This window comes from Eubalaena glacialis, chromosome 1 (assembly GCF_028564815.1).
Source record: "Eubalaena glacialis isolate mEubGla1 chromosome 1, mEubGla1.1.hap2.+ XY, whole genome shotgun sequence".
Taxonomy (NCBI): domain Eukaryota; kingdom Metazoa; phylum Chordata; class Mammalia; order Artiodactyla; family Balaenidae; genus Eubalaena; species Eubalaena glacialis.
The window spans coordinates 93,844,125-93,862,417 of record NC_083716.1 but is presented as its reverse complement, the minus strand read 5'-3'; the positions used below and the strand labels follow the sequence as shown (position 1 = coordinate 93,862,417).

Genomic DNA, 18,293 nt, shown 5'->3' with positions numbered 1-18,293 from the left:
CGCCTTCTCCTTTAGTCGCCCGCGGCCTAGGCTGAGGCCGAGGCCAAGGCCGAGGCCGCTGCCTCCGCCCCCGCCCCCGCCCCCGCCGGGCAGCGCTGCAGGCCCCACCTCCTCCGGCCCCTCCCACCACAGCGCGCCAGAGGGGGCGCTCCGCGCCGGCCTGGCCGGCCAGGCGGCCAGAAGGCGGCCCTGGAAGGCAGCCGCCACCCCAGCCGCTCCCGTGGTGGCTGGCCCGGACCCAGACTCCGCCGCAGGCCGGGGTGCCGTCCGTGCGGCCCACGAAGCCCTCGACCTGCACTTGGCCGCCCCCACCGGAGCCCAGCCGCGCCGCAGCCCCCTGTCTGCCCGTGTGTCTCTCCACAGCTCCCTCCGGAAAAAGCCCACCCTTTGCCACTTCGCCACGGCCGAGAGTGGGAGCGGGGTCGTGGGCTGGGACCGGTTCGCTGGGCTGGCTAGACACCAGGCGCCGGGAACTTTGCTCGGCAGTTGGCGTGGGGGCAAGGGTGGCGTTGCTGTGTCTAAGGGGCCGTGCCGGCTCAATGGTGGCTCCCAGTGGCTTCGGGCCAACTGCCGTTGGGCAGGCGGGCCGGCCAGGCCGTGGCTGGGCTGCGCCTAGCACTGTGTGGATTGACAGGGTGGGGAATGCACAAGGGACCGAGGGCCACAGGCCCTTAAGCCTCCGGGGCCAAGTCCTGTGAGCGTTGAGCGGCTCTGGGGCGGAGGGCCAAGCGCCTACAGGCCTGGAGGGTCCCGCCTGACCTGAGCTGCGAAGTCGCCCACAACTCCACCACCCCCGGGCCCTCGAGGCCTCCTGTCGCTTGCCTGGGCGGACGGCAGGGCCGCGCCGGAGAGGGTTGGCTGCCGGGCTGGCGGTAAGTCGCCAGCACCAGCGAAGCTAAGCCTCAAGAGGCACACCGTGGCCCCCGCTGCATTCTACGGCCACACCTCCCTGAACGCACCACACCTCGTCTGATCTCGGAAGCTAATCAGGGTCTGGCCTGTTTCGTACCTGGATGGGAGACCACATGGGAATACCGAGTGCTGTAGGCTTTTTTGCCTCCCGCTCCGCCTTGACATTTAGTGGCCCGCGGCCGAGGCCGCCTCCGCCCCCGCTGAGCACCGCTGCAGGCCTCACCTCCTCACGTCCCTCCCAACACAGCGCGCCGGAGGGATCGCTCCCCGCCGAGCTGGCTGGACATGCGGCCAGAATGCGGCCCTGGAAGGCAGCCGCCACCCCAGCCGCTCCCGTGGTGGCTGGCCCGGACCCAGACTCCGCCGCAGGCCGGGGTGCCGTCCGTGCGGCCCGCGAGGCCCTCGACCTGCACTTGGCCGCCCCCACCGGAGCCCAGCCGCGCCGCAGCCCCCTGTCTGCCCGTGTGTCTCTCCACAGCTCCCTCCGGAAAAAGCCCCCCCCTCCGCCGTTTCGCCACGGCCGGGGGCGGGAGCGGGGGCGGGGGCCGGGGCCGCTTCTCCGGGCCTGCCGGCCACCAGGGCCGGGGTCCTGTGCTCGGCGGGCGGCGTGGGGGCAAGGGGGGGCCTTGCTGGGGCTAAGGGGCCGTGCCCACTCCATGGTGGCTCCCAGTGGCTTCGGGCCAGCTGCTGCCCGGCCGGAGGGCCGGCCCGGCCGTGGCCGGGCTGCGCCTAACTCCGCGTGGGCGGGCAGGGGGGGATGCCCAAGGGACCGCGGCCGCCGGGCCCTGAAGCCTCCGGGGCCGCGTCCCTGTGAGCGTCGAGCGGGATCTGCGGCGGGGCGCCAAGCGCCGACGGGCCTGGAGCGTCCCGCCCGCCCTGGGCTGCGAGGTGGCCCACCACTCCGCCACCCCCGGGTCCCCGAGGCCTCCTGTCGCCTGCCTGGGCGGGCGGCAGGGCCCTGCGGGAGAGGGCTGGCCGCCGGCATGGCGGTAAGGCGCAGGCGCCAGCGAAGCTGGGCCTCAAGAGGCACCGCGCGGGCCCCTCCTGCGTCTACGGCCATACCACCCTGAACGCGCCCGATCTCGTCTGATCTCGGAAGCTAAGCAGGGTCGGGCCTGGTTAGTACTTGGATGGGAGACCGCCTGGGAATACCGGGTGCTGTAGGCTTTTTGCCTCCCGCTCCGCCTTCTCCTTTAGTCGCCCGCCGCCTCCGCCCCCGCCCCCGCCCCCGCCCCCGCCGGGCACCGCTGCAGGCCCCACCTCCTCCGGCCCCTCCCACCACAGCGCGCCAGAGGGGGCGCTCTCCGCCTGCCTGGCCGGCCAGGCGGCCAGAAGGCGGCCCTGGAAGGCAGCCGCATCCCAGCCGCTCCCGGGGTGGCTGGCCTGAACCCAGACTCCGCCTCAGGCCCGGGTGCCGGCCGTGCGGCCCGCGAGCCCCTTGACCTGCACCTGGCCGCCCCCACCAGCGCCCAGCCCCGGCGCAGCCACCTATCTGCCGGTGTGTCTCTCCACAGCTCCCTCCGGAAAAAGCCCCCCCTCCGCCGTTTCGCCACGGCCGGGGGCGGGAGCGGGGGCGGGGGCCGGGGCCGGTGCTCCGGGCCGGCCGGCCACAAGGCGCCGGGTCCTGTGCTCGGCGGGTGGCGTGGGGGCAAGGGTGGCCTTGCTGGGGCTAAGGGGCCGTGCCGACTCAATGGTGGCTCCCAGTGGGTTAAGGGCCGACTGCCGTCGGGCAGGAGGGCCGGCCCGGGCTGCGGCTGGGCTGCGCCTAGCGCCGCGTGGGCGGGCAGAGGGGAGGCCCAAGGGACCGCGGGCCCCGGGCCCTGAAGCCTCCGGGGCCACGTTCCTGTGAGCGACGTGCGGGATCTGGGGCGGGGCGCCAAGCGCCGAACGGTTTGGTGGGTCCCGCCCGCCCTGGGCTGGGAGGTCGCCGAACCCTCCGCCACCCCCCTGGTACCCGAGGCCGCCGTTGCCCTGCCTGGGCGGGCGGCGGGGCCCTGCCGGGGCGGGCTGGCCGCCGGGCTGGCGGGGAGGCGCAAGCGCCAGCGAAGCTGGGCCTCAAGAGGCACTCCGCGGGCCCCTTTTAACGTCTACGGCCATACCACCCTGAACGCGCCCGATCTCGTCTGATCTCGGAAGCTAAGCAGGGTCGGGCCTGGTTAGTACTTGGATGGGAGACCGCCTGGGAATACCGGGTGCTGTAGGCTTTTTGCCTCCCGCTCCGCCTTCTCCTTTAGTCGCCCGCGGCCTAGGCCGAGGCCGAGGCCAAGGCCGAGGCCGCTGCCTCCGCCCCCGCCCCCGCCCCCGCCGGGCAGCGCTGCAGGCCCCACCTCCTCCGGCCCCTCCCACCACAGCGCGCCAGAGGGGGCGCTCCGCGCCGGCCTGGCCGGCCAGGCGGCCAGAAGGCGGCCCTGGAAGGCAGCCGCCACCCCAGCCGCTCCCGTGGTGGCTGGCCCGGACCCAGACTCCGCCGCAGGCCGGGGTGCCGTCCGTGCGGCCCACGAAGCCCTCGACCTGCACTTGGCCGCCCCCACCGGAGCCCAGCCGCGCCGCAGCCCCCTGTCTGCCCGTGTGTCTCTCCACAGCTCCCTCCGGAAAAAGCCCACCCTTTGCCACTTCGCCACGGCCGAGAGTGGGAGCGGGGTCGTGGGCTGGGACCGGTTCGCTGGGCTGGCTAGACACCAGGCGCCGGGAACTTTGCTCGGCAGTTGGCGTGGGGGCAAGGGTGGCGTTGCTGTGTCTAAGGGGCCGTGCCGGCTCAATGGTGGCTCCCAGTGGCTTCGGGCCAACTGCCGTTGGGCAGGCGGGCCGGCCAGGCCGTGGCTGGGCTGCGCCTAGCACTGTGTGGATTGACAGGGTGGGGAATGCACAAGGGACCGAGGGCCACAGGCCCTTAAGCCTCCGGGGCCAAGTCCTGTGAGCGTTGAGCGGCTCTGGGGCGGAGGGCCAAGCGCCTACAGGCCTGGAGGGTCCCGCCTGACCTGAGCTGCGAAGTCGCCCACAACTCCACCACCCCCGGGCCCTCGAGGCCTCCTGTCGCTTGCCTGGGCGGACGGCAGGGCCGCGCCGGAGAGGGTTGGCTGCCGGGCTGGCGGTAAGTCGCCAGCACCAGCGAAGCTAAGCCTCAAGAGGCACACCGTGGCCCCCGCTGCATTCTACGGCCACACCTCCCTGAACGCACCACACCTCGTCTGATCTCGGAAGCTAATCAGGGTCTGGCCTGTTTCGTACCTGGATGGGAGACCACATGGGAATACCGAGTGCTGTAGGCTTTTTTGCCTCCCGCTCCGCCTTGACATTTAGTGGCCCGCGGCCGAGGCCGCCTCCGCCCCCGCTGAGCACCGCTGCAGGCCTCACCTCCTCACGTCCCTCCCAACACAGCGCGCCGGAGGGATCGCTCCCCGCCGAGCTGGCTGGACATGCGGCCAGAATGCGGCCCTGGAAGGCAGCCGCCACCCCAGCCGCTCCCGTGGTGGCTGGCCCGGACCCAGACTCCGCCGCAGGCCGGGGTGCCGTCCGTGCGGCCCGCGAGGCCCTCGACCTGCACTTGGCCGCCCCCACCGGAGCCCAGCCGCGCCGCAGCCCCCTGTCTGCCCGTGTGTCTCTCCACAGCTCCCTCCGGAAAAAGCCCCCCCCTCCGCCGTTTCGCCACGGCCGGGGGCGGGAGCGGGGGCGGGGGCCGGGGCCGCTTCTCCGGGCCTGCCGGCCACCAGGGCCGGGGTCCTGTGCTCGGCGGGCGGCGTGGGGGCAAGGGGGGGCCTTGCTGGGGCTAAGGGGCCGTGCCCACTCCATGGTGGCTCCCAGTGGCTTCGGGCCAGCTGCTGCCCGGCCGGAGGGCCGGCCCGGCCGTGGCCGGGCTGCGCCTAACTCCGCGTGGGCGGGCAGGGGGGGATGCCCAAGGGACCGCGGCCGCCGGGCCCTGAAGCCTCCGGGGCCGCGTCCCTGTGAGCGTCGAGCGGGATCTGCGGCGGGGCGCCAAGCGCCGACGGGCCTGGAGCGTCCCGCCCGCCCTGGGCTGCGAGGTGGCCCACCACTCCGCCACCCCCGGGTCCCCGAGGCCTCCTGTCGCCTGCCTGGGCGGGCGGCAGGGCCCTGCGGGAGAGGGCTGGCCGCCGGCATGGCGGTAAGGCGCAGGCGCCAGCGAAGCTGGGCCTCAAGAGGCACCGCGCGGGCCCCTCCTGCGTCTACGGCCATACCACCCTGAACGCGCCCGATCTCGTCTGATCTCGGAAGCTAAGCAGGGTCGGGCCTGGTTAGTACTTGGATGGGAGACCGCCTGGGAATACCGGGTGCTGTAGGCTTTTTGCCTCCCGCTCCGCCTTCTCCTTTAGTCGCCCGCGGCCTAGGCCGAGGCCGAGGCCAAGGCCGAGGCCGCTGCCTCCGCCCCCGCCCCCGCCCCCGCCGGGCAGCGCTGCAGGCCCCACCTCCTCCGGCCCCTCCCACCACAGCGCGCCAGAGGGGGCGCTCCGCGCCGGCCTGGCCGGCCAGGCGGCCAGAAGGCGGCCCTGGAAGGCAGCCGCCACCCCAGCCGCTCCCGTGGTGGCTGGCCCGGACCCAGACTCCGCCGCAGGCCGGGGTGCCGTCCGTGCGGCCCACGAAGCCCTCGACCTGCACTTGGCCGCCCCCACCGGAGCCCAGCCGCGCCGCAGCCCCCTGTCTGCCCGTGTGTCTCTCCACAGCTCCCTCCGGAAAAAGCCCACCCTTTGCCACTTCGCCACGGCCGAGAGTGGGAGCGGGGTCGTGGGCTGGGACCGGTTCGCTGGGCTGGCTAGACACCAGGCGCCGGGAACTTTGCTCGGCAGTTGGCGTGGGGGCAAGGGTGGCGTTGCTGTGTCTAAGGGGCCGTGCCGGCTCAATGGTGGCTCCCAGTGGCTTCGGGCCAACTGCCGTTGGGCAGGCGGGCCGGCCAGGCCGTGGCTGGGCTGCGCCTAGCACTGTGTGGATTGACAGGGTGGGGAATGCACAAGGGACCGAGGGCCACAGGCCCTTAAGCCTCCGGGGCCAAGTCCTGTGAGCGTTGAGCGGCTCTGGGGCGGAGGGCCAAGCGCCTACAGGCCTGGAGGGTCCCGCCTGACCTGAGCTGCGAAGTCGCCCACAACTCCACCACCCCCGGGCCCTCGAGGCCTCCTGTCGCTTGCCTGGGCGGACGGCAGGGCCGCGCCGGAGAGGGTTGGCTGCCGGGCTGGCGGTAAGTCGCCAGCACCAGCGAAGCTAAGCCTCAAGAGGCACACCGTGGCCCCCGCTGCATTCTACGGCCACACCTCCCTGAACGCACCACACCTCGTCTGATCTCGGAAGCTAATCAGGGTCTGGCCTGTTTCGTACCTGGATGGGAGACCACATGGGAATACCGAGTGCTGTAGGCTTTTTTGCCTCCCGCTCCGCCTTGACATTTAGTGGCCCGCGGCCGAGGCCGCCTCCGCCCCCGCTGAGCACCGCTGCAGGCCTCACCTCCTCACGTCCCTCCCAACACAGCGCGCCGGAGGGATCGCTCCCCGCCGAGCTGGCTGGACATGCGGCCAGAATGCGGCCCTGGAAGGCAGCCGCCACCCCAGCCGCTCCCGTGGTGGCTGGCCCGGACCCAGACTCCGCCGCAGGCCGGGGTGCCGTCCGTGCGGCCCGCGAGGCCCTCGACCTGCACTTGGCCGCCCCCACCGGAGCCCAGCCGCGCCGCAGCCCCCTGTCTGCCCGTGTGTCTCTCCACAGCTCCCTCCGGAAAAAGCCCCCCCCTCCGCCGTTTCGCCACGGCCGGGGGCGGGAGCGGGGGCGGGGGCCGGGGCCGCTTCTCCGGGCCTGCCGGCCACCAGGGCCGGGGTCCTGTGCTCGGCGGGCGGCGTGGGGGCAAGGGGGGGCCTTGCTGGGGCTAAGGGGCCGTGCCCACTCCATGGTGGCTCCCAGTGGCTTCGGGCCAGCTGCTGCCCGGCCGGAGGGCCGGCCCGGCCGTGGCCGGGCTGCGCCTAACTCCGCGTGGGCGGGCAGGGGGGGATGCCCAAGGGACCGCGGCCGCCGGGCCCTGAAGCCTCCGGGGCCGCGTCCCTGTGAGCGTCGAGCGGGATCTGCGGCGGGGCGCCAAGCGCCGACGGGCCTGGAGCGTCCCGCCCGCCCTGGGCTGCGAGGTGGCCCACCACTCCGCCACCCCCGGGTCCCCGAGGCCTCCTGTCGCCTGCCTGGGCGGGCGGCAGGGCCCTGCGGGAGAGGGCTGGCCGCCGGCATGGCGGTAAGGCGCAGGCGCCAGCGAAGCTGGGCCTCAAGAGGCACCGCGCGGGCCCCTCCTGCGTCTACGGCCATACCACCCTGAACGCGCCCGATCTCGTCTGATCTCGGAAGCTAAGCAGGGTCGGGCCTGGTTAGTACTTGGATGGGAGACCGCCTGGGAATACCGGGTGCTGTAGGCTTTTTGCCTCCCGCTCCGCCTTCTCCTTTAGTCGCCCGCCGCCTCCGCCCCCGCCCCCGCCCCCGCCCCCGCCGGGCACCGCTGCAGGCCCCACCTCCTCCGGCCCCTCCCACCACAGCGCGCCAGAGGGGGCGCTCTCCGCCTGCCTGGCCGGCCAGGCGGCCAGAAGGCGGCCCTGGAAGGCAGCCGCATCCCAGCCGCTCCCGGGGTGGCTGGCCTGAACCCAGACTCCGCCTCAGGCCCGGGTGCCGGCCGTGCGGCCCGCGAGCCCCTTGACCTGCACCTGGCCGCCCCCACCAGCGCCCAGCCCCGGCGCAGCCACCTATCTGCCGGTGTGTCTCTCCACAGCTCCCTCCGGAAAAAGCCCCCCCTCCGCCGTTTCGCCACGGCCGGGGGCGGGAGCGGGGGCGGGGGCCGGGGCCGGTGCTCCGGGCCGGCCGGCCACAAGGCGCCGGGTCCTGTGCTCGGCGGGTGGCGTGGGGGCAAGGGTGGCCTTGCTGGGGCTAAGGGGCCGTGCCGACTCAATGGTGGCTCCCAGTGGGTTAAGGGCCGACTGCCGTCGGGCAGGAGGGCCGGCCCGGGCTGCGGCTGGGCTGCGCCTAGCGCCGCGTGGGCGGGCAGAGGGGAGGCCCAAGGGACCGCGGGCCCCGGGCCCTGAAGCCTCCGGGGCCACGTCCCTGTGAGCGACGTGCGGGATCTGGGGCGGGGCGCCAAGCGCCGAACGGTTTGGTGGGTCCCGCCCGCCCTGGGCTGGGAGGTCGCCGAACCCTCCGCCACCCCCCTGGTACCCGAGGCCGCCGTTGCCCTGCCTGGGCGGGCGGCAGGGCCCTGCCGGGGCGGGCTGGCCGCCGGGCTGGCGGGGAGGCGCAAGCGCCAGCGAAGCTGGGCCTCAAGAGGCACTCCGCGGGCCCCTCTTAACGTCTACGGCCATACCACCCTGAACGCGCCCGATCTCGTCTGATCTCGGAAGCTAAGCAGGGTCGGGCCTGGTTAGTACTTGGATGGGAGACCGCCTGGGAATACCGGGTGCTGTAGGCTTTTTGCCTCCCGCTCCGCCTTCTCCTTTAGTCGCCCGCGGCCTAGGCCGAGGCCGAGGCCGAGGCCGAGGCCGCTGCCTCCGCCCCCGCCCCCGCCCCGGCCGGGCAGCGCTGCAGGCCCCACCTCCTCCGGCCCCTCCCACCACAGCGCGCCAGAGGGGGCGCTCCGCGCCGGCCTGGCCGGCCAGGCGGCCAGAAGGCGGCCCTGGAAGGCAGCCGCCACCCCAGCCGCTCCCGTGGTGGCTGGCCCGGACCCAGACTCCGCCGCAGGCCGGGGTGCCGTCCGTGCGGCCCACGAAGCCCTCGACCTGCACTTGGCCGCCCCCACCGGAGCCCAGCCGCGCCGCAGCCCCCTGTCTGCCCGTGTGTCTCTCCACAGCTCCCTCCGGAAAAAGCCCACCCTTTGCCACTTCGCCACGGCCGAGAGTGGGAGCGGGGTCGTGGGCTGGGACCGGTTCGCTGGGCTGGCTAGACACCAGGCGCCGGGAACTTTGCTCGGCAGTTGGCGTGGGGGCAAGGGTGGCGTTGCTGTGTCTAAGGGGCCGTGCCGGCTCAATGGTGGCTCCCAGTGGCTTCGGGCCAACTGCCGTTGGGCAGGCGGGCCGGCCAGGCCGTGGCTGGGCTGCGCCTAGCACTGTGTGGATTGACAGGGTGGGGAATGCACAAGGGACCGAGGGCCACAGGCCCTTAAGCCTCCGGGGCCAAGTCCTGTGAGCGTTGAGCGGCTCTGGGGCGGAGGGCCAAGCGCCTACAGGCCTGGAGGGTCCCGCCTGACCTGAGCTGCGAAGTCGCCCACAACTCCACCACCCCCGGGCCCTCGAGGCCTCCTGTCGCTTGCCTGGGCGGACGGCAGGGCCGCGCCGGAGAGGGTTGGCTGCCGGGCTGGCGGTAAGTCGCCAGCACCAGCGAAGCTAAGCCTCAAGAGGCACACCGTGGCCCCCGCTGCATTCTACGGCCACACCTCCCTGAACGCACCACACCTCGTCTGATCTCGGAAGCTAATCAGGGTCTGGCCTGTTTCGTACCTGGATGGGAGACCACATGGGAATACCGAGTGCTGTAGGCTTTTTTGCCTCCCGCTCCGCCTTGACATTTAGTGGCCCGCGGCCGAGGCCGCCTCCGCCCCCGCTGAGCACCGCTGCAGGCCTCACCTCCTCACGTCCCTCCCAACACAGCGCGCCGGAGGGATCGCTCCCCGCCGAGCTGGCTGGACATGCGGCCAGAATGCGGCCCTGGAAGGCAGCCGCCACCCCAGCCGCTCCCGTGGTGGCTGGCCCGGACCCAGACTCCGCCGCAGGCCGGGGTGCCGTCCGTGCGGCCCGCGAGGCCCTCGACCTGCACTTGGCCGCCCCCACCGGAGCCCAGCCGCGCCGCAGCCCCCTGTCTGCCCGTGTGTCTCTCCACAGCTCCCTCCGGAAAAAGCCCCCCCTCCGCCGTTTCGCCACGGCCGGGGGCGGGAGCGGGGGCGGGGGCCGGGGCCGCTTCTCCGGGCCTGCCGTCCACCAGGGCCGGGGTCCTGTGCTCGGCGGGCGGCGTGGGGGCAAGGGGGGGCCTTGCTGGGGCTAAGGGGCCGTGCCCACTCCATGGTGGCTCCCAGTGGCTTCGGGCCAGCTGCTGCCCGGCCGGAGGGCCGGCCCGGCCGTGGCCGGGCTGCGCCTAACTCCGCGTGGGCGGGCAGGGGGGGATGCCCAAGGGACCGCGGCCGCCGGGCCCTGAAGCCTCCGGGGCCGCGTCCCTGTGAGCGTCGAGCGGGATCTGCGGCGGGGCGCCAAGCGCCGACGGGCCTGGAGCGTCCCGCCCGCCCTGGGCTGCGAGGTGGCCCACCACTCCGCCACCCCCGGGTCCCCGAGGCCTCCTGTCGCCTGCCTGGGCGGGCGGCAGGGCCCTGCGGGAGAGGGCTGGCCGCCGGCATGGCGGTAAGGCGCAGGCGCCAGCGAAGCTGGGCCTCAAGAGGCACCGCGCGGGCCCCTCCTGCGTCTACGGCCATACCACCCTGAACGCGCCCGATCTCGTCTGATCTCGGAAGCTAAGCAGGGTCGGGCCTGGTTAGTACTTGGATGGGAGACCGCCTGGGAATACCGGGTGCTGTAGGCTTTTTGCCTCCCGCTCCGCCTTCTCCTTTAGTCGCCCGCCGCCTCCGCCCCCGCCCCCGCCCCCGCCCCCGCCGGGCACCGCTGCAGGCCCCACCTCCTCCGGCCCCTCCCACCACAGCGCGCCAGAGGGGGCGCTCTCCGCCTGCCTGGCCGGCCAGGCGGCCAGAAGGCGGCCCTGGAAGGCAGCCGCATCCCAGCCGCTCCCGGGGTGGCTGGCCTGAACCCAGACTCCGCCTCAGGCCCGGGTGCCGGCCGTGCGGCCCGCGAGCCCCTTGACCTGCACCTGGCCGCCCCCACCAGCGCCCAGCCCCGGCGCAGCCACCTATCTGCCGGTGTGTCTCTCCACAGCTCCCTCCGGAAAAAGCCCCCCCTCCGCCGTTTCGCCACGGCCGGGGGCGGGAGCGGGGGCGGGGGCCGGGGCCGGTGCTCCGGGCCGGCCGGCCACAAGGCGCCGGGTCCTGTGCTCGGCGGGTGGCGTGGGGGCAAGGGTGGCCTTGCTGGGGCTAAGGGGCCGTGCCGACTCAATGGTGGCTCCCAGTGGGTTAAGGGCCGACTGCCGTCGGGCAGGAGGGCCGGCCCGGGCTGCGGCTGGGCTGCGCCTAGCGCCGCGTGGGCGGGCAGAGGGGAGGCCCAAGGGACCGCGGGCCCCGGGCCCTGAAGCCTCCGGGGCCACGTCCCTGTGAGCGACGTGCGGGATCTGGGGCGGGGCGCCAAGCGCCGAACGGTTTGGTGGGTCCCGCCCGCCCTGGGCTGGGAGGTCGCCGAACCCTCCGCCACCCCCCTGGTACCCGAGGCCGCCGTTGCCCTGCCTGGGCGGGCGGCAGGGCCCTGCCGGGGCGGGCTGGCCGCCGGGCTGGCGGGGAGGCGCAAGCGCCAGCGAAGCTGGGCCTCAAGAGGCACTCCGCGGGCCCCTCTTAACGTCTACGGCCATACCACCCTGAACGCGCCCGATCTCGTCTGATCTCGGAAGCTAAGCAGGGTCGGGCCTGGTTAGTACTTGGATGGGAGACCGCCTGGGAATACCGGGTGCTGTAGGCTTTTTGCCTCCCGCTCCGCCTTCTCCTTTAGTCGCCCGCGGCCTAGGCCGAGGCCGAGGCCGAGGCCGAGGCCGCTGCCTCCGCCCCCGCCCCCGCCCCGGCCGGGCAGCGCTGCAGGCCCCACCTCCTCCGGCCCCTCCCACCACAGCGCGCCAGAGGGGGCGCTCCGCGCCGGCCTGGCCGGCCAGGCGGCCAGAAGGCGGCCCTGGAAGGCAGCCGCCACCCCAGCCGCTCCCGTGGTGGCTGGCCCGGACCCAGACTCCGCCGCAGGCCGGGGTGCCGTCCGTGCGGCCCACGAAGCCCTCGACCTGCACTTGGCCGCCCCCACCGGAGCCCAGCCGCGCCGCAGCCCCCTGTCTGCCCGTGTGTCTCTCCACAGCTCCCTCCGGAAAAAGCCCACCCTTTGCCACTTCGCCACGGCCGAGAGTGGGAGCGGGGTCGTGGGCTGGGACCGGTTCGCTGGGCTGGCTAGACACCAGGCGCCGGGAACTTTGCTCGGCAGTTGGCGTGGGGGCAAGGGTGGCGTTGCTGTGTCTAAGGGGCCGTGCCGGCTCAATGGTGGCTCCCAGTGGCTTCGGGCCAACTGCCGTTGGGCAGGCGGGCCGGCCAGGCCGTGGCTGGGCTGCGCCTAGCACTGTGTGGATTGACAGGGTGGGGAATGCACAAGGGACCGAGGGCCACAGGCCCTTAAGCCTCCGGGGCCAAGTCCTGTGAGCGTTGAGCGGCTCTGGGGCGGAGGGCCAAGCGCCTACAGGCCTGGAGGGTCCCGCCTGACCTGAGCTGCGAAGTCGCCCACAACTCCACCACCCCCGGGCCCTCGAGGCCTCCTGTCGCTTGCCTGGGCGGACGGCAGGGCCGCGCCGGAGAGGGTTGGCTGCCGGGCTGGCGGTAAGTCGCCAGCACCAGCGAAGCTAAGCCTCAAGAGGCACACCGTGGCCCCCGCTGCATTCTACGGCCACACCTCCCTGAACGCACCACACCTCGTCTGATCTCGGAAGCTAATCAGGGTCTGGCCTGTTTCGTACCTGGATGGGAGACCACATGGGAATACCGAGTGCTGTAGGCTTTTTTGCCTCCCGCTCCGCCTTGACATTTAGTGGCCCGCGGCCGAGGCCGCCTCCGCCCCCGCTGAGCACCGCTGCAGGCCTCACCTCCTCACGTCCCTCCCAACACAGCGCGCCGGAGGGATCGCTCCCCGACGAGCTGGCTGGACATGCGGCCAGAATGCGGCCCTGGAAGGCAGCCGCCACCCCAGCCGCTCCCGTGGTGGCTGGCCCGGACCCAGACTCCGCCGCAGGCCGGGGTGCCGTCCGTGCGGCCCGCGAGGCCCTCGACCTGCACTTGGCCGCCCCCACCGGAGCCCAGCCGCGCCGCAGCCCCCTGTCTGCCCGTGTGTCTCTCCACAGCTCCCTCCGGAAAAAGCCCACCCTTTGCCACTTCGCCACGGCCGAGAGTGGGAGCGGGGTCGTGGGCTGGGACCGGTTCGCTGGGCTGGCTAGACACCAGGCGCCGGGAACTTTGCTCGGCAGTTGGCGTGGGGGCAAGGTTGGCGTTGCTGTGTCTAAGGGGCCGTGCCGGCTCAATGGTGGCTCCCAGTGGCTTCGGGCCAACTGCCGTTGGGCAGGCGGGCCGGCCAGGCCGTGGCTGGGCTGCGCCTAGCACTGTGTGGATTGACAGGGTGGGGAATGCACAAGGGACCGAGGGCCACAGGCCCTTAAGCCTCCGGGGCCAAGTCCTGTGAGCGTTGAGCGGCTCTGGGGTGGAGGGCCAAGCGCCTACAGGCCTGGAGGGTCCCGCCTGACCTGAGCTGCGAAGTCGCCCACAACTCCACCACCCCCGGGCCCTCGAGGCCTCCTGTCGCTTGCCTGGGCGGACGGCAGGGCCGCGCCGGAGAGGGTTGGCTGCCGGGCTGGCGGTAAGTCGCCAGCACCAGCGAAGCTAAGCCTCAAGAGGCACACCGTGGCCCCCGCTGCATTCTACGGCCACACCTCCGTGAACGCACCACACCTCGTCTGATCTCGGAAGCTAATCAGGGTCTGGCCTGTTTCGTACCTGGATGGGAGACCACATGGGAATACCGAGTGCTGTAGGCTTTTTTGCCTCCCGCTCCGCCTTGACATTTAGTGGCCCGCGGCCGAGGCCGCCTCCGCCCCCGCTGAGCACCGCTGCAGGCCTCACCTCCTCACGTCCCTCCCAACACAGCGCGCCGGAGGGATCGCTCCCCGACGAGCTGGCTGGACATGCGGCCAGAATGCGGCCCTGGAAGGCAGCCGCCACCCCAGCCGCTCCCGTGGTGGCTGGCCCGGACCCAGACTCCGCCGCAGGCCGGGGTGCCGTCCGTGCGGCCCGCGAGGCCCTCGACCTGCACTTGGCCGCCCCCACCGCAGCCCAGCCGCGCCGCAGCCCCCTGTCTGCCCGTGTGTCTCTCCACAGCTCCCTCCGGAAAAAGCCCCCCCCTCCGCCGTTTCGCCACGACCGGGGGCGGGAGCGGGGGCGGGGGCCGGGGCCGCTTCTCCGGGCCTGCCGGCCACCAGGGCCGGGGTCCTGTGCTCGGCGGGCGGCGTGGGGGCAAGGGGGGGCCTTGCTGGGGCTAAGGGGCCGTGCCCACTCCATGGTGGCTCCCAGTGGCTTCGGGCCAGCTGCTGCCCGGCCGGAGGGCCGGCCCGGCCGTGGCCGGGCTGCGCCTAACTCCGCGTGGGCGGGCAGGGGGGGATGCCCGAGGGACCGCGGCCGCCGGGCCCTGAAGCCTCCGGGGCCGCGTCCCTGTGAGCGTCGAGCGGGATCTGCGGCGGGGCGCCAAGCGCCGACGGGCCTGGAGCGTCCCGCCCGCCCTGGGCTGCGAGGTGGCCCACCACTCCGCCACCCCCGGGTCCCCGAGGCCTCCTGTCGCCTGCCTGGGCGGGCGGCAGGGCCCTGCCGGAGAGGGCTGGCCGCCGGCATGGCGGTAAGGCGCAGGCGCCAGCGAAGCTGGGCCTCAAGAGGCACCGCGCGGGCCCCTCCTGCGTCTACGGCCATACCACCCTGAACGCGCCCGATCTCGTCTGATCTCGGAAGCTAAGCAGGGTCGGGCCTGGTTAGTACTTGGATGGGAGACCGCCTGGGAATACCGGGTGCTGTAGGCTTTTTGCCTCCCGCTCCGCCTTCTCCTTTAGTCGCCCGCCGCCTCCGCCCCCGCCCCCGCCCCCGCCCCCGCCGGGCACCGCTGCAGGCCCCACCTCCTCCGGCCCCTCCCACCACAGCGCGCCAGAGGGGGCGCTCTCCGCCTGCCTGGCCGGCCAGGCGGCCAGAAGGCGGCCCTGGAAGGCAGCCGCATCCCAGCCGCTCCCGGGGTGGCTGGCCTGAACCCAGACTCCGCCTCAGGCCCGGGTGCCGGCCGTGCGGCCCGCGAGCCCCTTGACCTGCACCTGGCCGCCCCCACCAGCGCCCAGCCCCGGCGCAGCCACCTATCTGCCGGTGTGTCTCTCCACAGCTCCCTCCGGAAAAAGCCCCCCCTCCGCCGTTTCGCCACGGCCGGGGGCGGGAGCGGGGGCGGGGGCCGGGGCCGGTGCTCCGGGCCGGCCGGCCACAAGGCGCCGGGTCCTGTGCTCGGCGGGTGGCGTGGGGGCAAGGGTGGCCTTGCTGGGGCTAAGGGGCCGTGCCGACTCAATGGTGGCTCCCAGTGGGTTAAGGGCCGACTGCCGTCGGGCAGGAGGGCCGGCCCGGGCTGCGGCTGGGCTGCGCCTAGCGCCGCGTGGGCGGGCAGAGGGGAGGCCCAAGGGACCGCGGGCCCCGGGCCCTGAAGCCTCCGGGGCCACGTCCCTGTGAGCGACGTGCGGGATCTGGGGCGGGGCGCCAAGCGCCGAACGGTTTGGTGGGTCCCGCCCGCCCTGGGCTGGGAGGTCGCCGAACCCTCCGCCACCCCCCTGGTACCCGAGGCCGCCGTTGCCCTGCCTGGGCGGGCGGCGGGGCGCTGCCGGGGCGGGCTGGCCGCCGGGCTGGCGGGGAGGCGCAAGCGCCAGCGAAGCTGGGCCTCAAGAGGCACTCCGCGGGCCCCTCTTAACGTCTACGGCCATACCACCCTGAACGCGCCCGATCTCGTCTGATCTCGGAAGCTAAGCAGGGTCGGGCCTGGTTAGTACTTGGATGGGAGACCGCCCGGGAATACCGGGTGCTGTAGGCTTTTTGCCTCCCGCTCCGCCTTCTCCTTTAGTCGCCCGCGGCCTAGGCCGAGGCCGAGGCCGAGGCCGAGGCCGCTGCCTCCGCCCCCGCCCCCGCCCCGGCCGGGCAGCGCTGCAGGCCCCACCTCCTCCGGCCCCTCCCACCACAGCGCGCCAGAGGGGGCGCTCCGCGCCGGCCTGGCCGGCCAGGCGGCCAGAAGGCGGCCCTGGAAGGCAGCCGCCACCCCAGCCGCTCCCGTGGTGGCTGGCCCGGACCCAGACTCCGCCGCAGGCCGGGGTGCCGTCCGTGCGGCCCACGAAGCCCTCGACCTGCACTTGGCCGCCCCCACCGGAGCCCAGCCACGCCGCAGCCCCCTGTCTGCCCGTGTGTCTCTCCACAGCTCCCTCCGGAAAAAGCCCACCCTTTGCCACTTCGCCACGGCCGAGAGTGGGAGCGGGGTCGTGGGCTGGGACCGGTTCGCTGGGCTGGCTAGACACCAGGCGCCGGGAACTTTGCTCGGCAGTTGGCGTGGGGGCAAGGTTGGCGTTGCTGTGTCTAAGGGGCCGTGCCGGCTCAATGGTGGCTCCCAGTGGCTTCGGGCCAACTGCCGTTGGGCAGGCGGGCCGGCCAGGCCGTGGCTGGGCTGCGCCTAGCACTGTGTGGATTGACAGGGTGGGGAATGCACAAGGGACCGAGGGCCACAGGCCCTTAAGCCTCCGGGGCCAAGTCCTGTGAGCGTTGAGCGGCTCTGGGGTGGAGGGCCAAGCGCCTACAGGCCTGGAGGGTCCCGCCTGACCTGAGCTGCGAAGTCGCCCACAACTCCACCACCCCCGGGCCCTCGAGGCCTCCTGTCGCTTGCCTGGGCGGACGGCAGGGCCGCGCCGGAGAGGGTTGGCTGCCGGGCTGGCGGTAAGTCGCCAGCACCAGCGAAGCTAAGCCTCAAGAGGCACACCGTGGCCCCCGCTGCATTCTACGGCCACACCTCCGTGAACGCACCACACCTCGTCTGATCTCGGAAGCTAATCAGGGTCTGGCCTGTTTCGTACCTGGATGGGAGACCACATGGGAATACCGAGTGCTGTAGGCTTTTTTGCCTCCCGCTCCGCCTTGACATTTAGTGGCCCGCGGCCGAGGCCGCCTCCGCCCCCGCTGAGCACCGCTGCAGGCCTCACCTCCTCACGTCCCTCCCAACACAGCGCGCCGGAGGGATCGCTCCCCGACGAGCTGGCTGGACATGCGGCCAGAATGCGGCCCTGGAAGGCAGCCGCCACCCCAGCCGCTCCCGTGGTGGCTGGCCCGGACCCAGACTCCGCCGCAGGCCGGGGTGCCGTCCGTGCGGCCCGCGAGGCCCTCGACCTGCACTTGGCCGCCCCCACCGCAGCCCAGCCGCGCCGCAGCCCCCTGTCTGCCCGTGTGTCTCTCCACAGCTCCCTCCGGAAAAAGCCCCCCCCTCCGCCGTTTCGCCACGACCGGGGGCGGGAGCGGGGGCGGGGGCCGGGGCCGCTTCTCCGGGCCTGCCGGCCACCAGGGCCGGGGTCCTGTGCTCGGCGGGCGGCGTGGGGGCAAGGGGGGGCCTTGCTGGGGCTAAGGGGCCGTGCCCACTCCATGGTGGCTCCCAGTGGCTTCGGGCCAGCTGCTGCCCGGCCGGAGGGCCGGCCCGGCCGTGGCCGGGCTGCGCCTAACTCCGCGTGGGCGGGCAGGGGGGGATGCCCGAGGGACCGCGGCCGCCGGGCCCTGAAGCCTCCGGGGCCGCGTCCCTGTGAGCGTCGAGCGGGATCTGCGGCGGGGCGCCAAGCGCCGACGGGCCTAGAGCGTCCCGCCCGCCCTGGGCTGCGAGGTGGCCCACCACTCCGCCACCCCCGGGTCCCCGAGGCCTCCTGTCGCCTGCCTGGGCGGGCGGCAGGGCCCTGCCGGAGAGGGCTGGCCGCCGGCATGGCGGTAAGGCGCAGGCGCCAGCGAAGCTGGGCCTCAAGAGGTACCGCGCGGGCCCCTCCTGCGTCTACGGCCATACCACCCTGAACGCGCCCGATCTCGTCTGATCTCGGAAGCTAAGCAGGGTCGGGCATGGTTAGTACTTGGATGGGAGACCGCCTGGGAATACCGGGTGCTGTAGGCTTTTTGCCTCCCGCTCCGCCTTCTCCTTTAGTCGCCCGCCGCCTCCGCCCCCGCCCCCGCCCCCGCCCCCGCCGGGCACCGCTGCAGGCCCCACCTCCTCCGGCCCCTCCCACCACAGCGCGCCAGAGGGGGCGCTCTCCGCCTGCCTGGCCGGCCAGGCGGCCAGAAGGCGGCCCTGGAAGGCAGCCGCATCCCAGCCGCTCCCGGGGTGGCTGGCCTGAACCCAGACTCCGCCTCAGGCCCGGGTGCCGGCCGTGCGGCCCGCGAGCCCCTTGACCTGCACCTGGCCGCCCCCACCAGCGCCCAGCCCCGGCGCAGCCACCTATCTGCCGGTGTGTCTCTCCACAGCTCCCTCCGGAAAAAGCCCCCCCTCCGCCGTTTCGCCACGGCCGGGGGCGGGAGCGGGGGCGGGGGCCGGGGCCGGTGCTCCGGGCCGGCCGGCCACAAGGCGCCGGGTCCTGTGCTCGGCGGGTGGCGTGGGGGCAAGGGTGGCCTTGCTGGGGCTAAGGGGCCGTGCCGACTCAATGGTGGCTCCCAGTGGGTTAAGGGCCGACTGCCGTCGGGCAGGAGG

General features: G+C 73.9%; 10 non-coding genes and 5 pseudogenes across 10 annotated transcripts; all 15 read left to right on the top strand.

Annotated features, from left to right (window-relative positions):
* Positions 1-931: 931 nt before the first annotated feature.
* Positions 932-1,050, top strand: LOC133078235 (5S ribosomal RNA; annotated as a pseudogene).
* A 910-nt stretch (positions 1,051-1,960) lies between these two features.
* On the top strand, positions 1,961-2,079 carry LOC133103604 (5S ribosomal RNA). Its single transcript, XR_009703332.1, has one exon. It is a non-coding gene; the product is annotated as a 5S ribosomal RNA (ribosomal RNA).
* A 918-nt stretch (positions 2,080-2,997) lies between these two features.
* Positions 2,998-3,116, top strand: LOC133103601 (5S ribosomal RNA). The gene has a single exon (XR_009703331.1). It is a non-coding gene; the product is annotated as a 5S ribosomal RNA (ribosomal RNA).
* Positions 3,117-4,062: 946 nt separating this feature from the next.
* On the top strand, positions 4,063-4,181 carry LOC133078227 (5S ribosomal RNA; annotated as a pseudogene).
* Positions 4,182-5,091: 910 nt separating this feature from the next.
* LOC133103590 (5S ribosomal RNA) lies at positions 5,092-5,210 on the top strand. Its single transcript, XR_009703327.1, has one exon. It is a non-coding gene; the product is annotated as a 5S ribosomal RNA (ribosomal RNA).
* A 946-nt stretch (positions 5,211-6,156) lies between these two features.
* Positions 6,157-6,275, top strand: LOC133078221 (5S ribosomal RNA; annotated as a pseudogene).
* A 910-nt stretch (positions 6,276-7,185) lies between these two features.
* Positions 7,186-7,304, top strand: LOC133103584 (5S ribosomal RNA). Its single transcript, XR_009703326.1, has one exon. It is a non-coding gene; the product is annotated as a 5S ribosomal RNA (ribosomal RNA).
* Positions 7,305-8,222: 918 nt separating this feature from the next.
* Positions 8,223-8,341, top strand: LOC133103577 (5S ribosomal RNA). The gene has a single exon (XR_009703325.1). It is a non-coding gene; the product is annotated as a 5S ribosomal RNA (ribosomal RNA).
* Positions 8,342-9,287: 946 nt separating this feature from the next.
* Positions 9,288-9,406, top strand: LOC133078217 (5S ribosomal RNA; annotated as a pseudogene).
* Positions 9,407-10,315: 909 nt separating this feature from the next.
* On the top strand, positions 10,316-10,434 carry LOC133103569 (5S ribosomal RNA). Its single transcript, XR_009703324.1, has one exon. It is a non-coding gene; the product is annotated as a 5S ribosomal RNA (ribosomal RNA).
* A 918-nt stretch (positions 10,435-11,352) lies between these two features.
* Positions 11,353-11,471, top strand: LOC133103565 (5S ribosomal RNA). The gene has a single exon (XR_009703322.1). It is a non-coding gene; the product is annotated as a 5S ribosomal RNA (ribosomal RNA).
* A 946-nt stretch (positions 11,472-12,417) lies between these two features.
* LOC133078214 (5S ribosomal RNA) lies at positions 12,418-12,536 on the top strand (annotated as a pseudogene).
* Positions 12,537-14,473: 1,937 nt separating this feature from the next.
* Positions 14,474-14,592, top strand: LOC133103560 (5S ribosomal RNA). The gene has a single exon (XR_009703314.1). It is a non-coding gene; the product is annotated as a 5S ribosomal RNA (ribosomal RNA).
* Positions 14,593-15,510: 918 nt separating this feature from the next.
* Positions 15,511-15,629, top strand: LOC133104212 (5S ribosomal RNA). Its single transcript, XR_009703499.1, has one exon. It is a non-coding gene; the product is annotated as a 5S ribosomal RNA (ribosomal RNA).
* Positions 15,630-17,604: 1,975 nt separating this feature from the next.
* LOC133104550 (5S ribosomal RNA) lies at positions 17,605-17,723 on the top strand. Its single transcript, XR_009703619.1, has one exon. It is a non-coding gene; the product is annotated as a 5S ribosomal RNA (ribosomal RNA).
* Positions 17,724-18,293: the final 570 nt, after the last annotated feature.